The sequence below is a fragment of the Parasteatoda tepidariorum genome, chromosome 3 (genome assembly GCF_043381705.1).
Source record: "Parasteatoda tepidariorum isolate YZ-2023 chromosome 3, CAS_Ptep_4.0, whole genome shotgun sequence".
NCBI classification, from domain to species: Eukaryota; Metazoa; Arthropoda; class Arachnida; order Araneae; family Theridiidae; genus Parasteatoda; species Parasteatoda tepidariorum.
In genome coordinates, this window is record NC_092206.1 from 88,565,001 (window position 1) to 88,565,990 (window position 990).

General features: G+C 43.9%; 1 non-coding gene across 1 annotated transcript; it reads left to right on the forward strand.

Moving 5' to 3' along the window:
* Positions 1 to 268: 268 nt before the first annotated feature.
* TRNAS-UGA (transfer RNA serine (anticodon UGA)) lies at positions 269 to 350 on the forward strand. Its single transcript has one exon. It is a non-coding gene; the product is annotated as a tRNA-Ser (tRNA).
* The last annotated feature ends 640 nt before the right edge of the window (positions 351 to 990 follow it).

Genomic DNA, 990 nt, shown 5'->3' on the forward strand with positions numbered 1-990 from the left:
GTATTTTAGAGCCGCTTTCGCCTTCTAATGAGGTGAGAGACTTTATACGCGGTACTTTTAAGGAAACAAATGTTAAGTGCACATGATGATACAGGATCCATAATATTTTGTTTTCAACACTTTGCTGAAACGTGCTGTTATAGATAAAACTAAATTTTATTATCTGAACAGTCATGGATAAATTATCGCGCAGCTGCTGAAAAAGTAATCAAACGTTGCTCTCCGTATGTCAGTAGCTCTGAAAAATTGAAATCTGTATTAGAATCGAGCAGTCGTGGCCGAGTGGTTAAGGCAAAAGACTTGAAATCCATTGGGGTCTCCCCGCGCAGGTTCGAATCCTGCCGGCTGCGTCACATTTTTATGAATCCATTTGTCACTTTTATCCTTGTCTTCTGGGTTGGATTCAAAATTACAAAATTACGGAGTTGAACACTGGCAGTCGTAAACTCAAATTTGGGTTGACTGTTCAACGATGGTTATAAAATGCAAAATGCTAAAATTGAGAACCGTGGTGGCTCAAAGATTTCACCTGTGAATCGGGTTCGAATCCCAGCGATGACTAGTCGATACGAATCCGCATCCGGCTTGCACCGACCACAGTGCTGACGTAAAATATCCTCAGTGGTAGACGGATCATGGGTTAGAGTCTCTTTGCCGTTAGGCTAACCATGGGAGGTTTTCGTGGTTTTCCTCTTTATGGAACGCAAATGCGGATTAGTTCCATCAAAAAGTCCTCCACGATGACAAAATTTCTCCCAATACTTGATGATCCAGGAGTTCCCTTGTCTTCTGGATTGGNCGGGGGTGCCATCCCCTCCGCAGAGGATCAAAATTGTGATGGCATGTCTTCGGATCATCCTCAGGGATGTTTCCCAGACCGTCGCCAATAGCCCATTGTGCAGCTCTAGTGCGACGTAAAGTAACAACAACAACAACAGCTAAAATTGAGAGCCGTGGCGGCTCAGAGTTTTAACCTGTGAACTGGGTTCG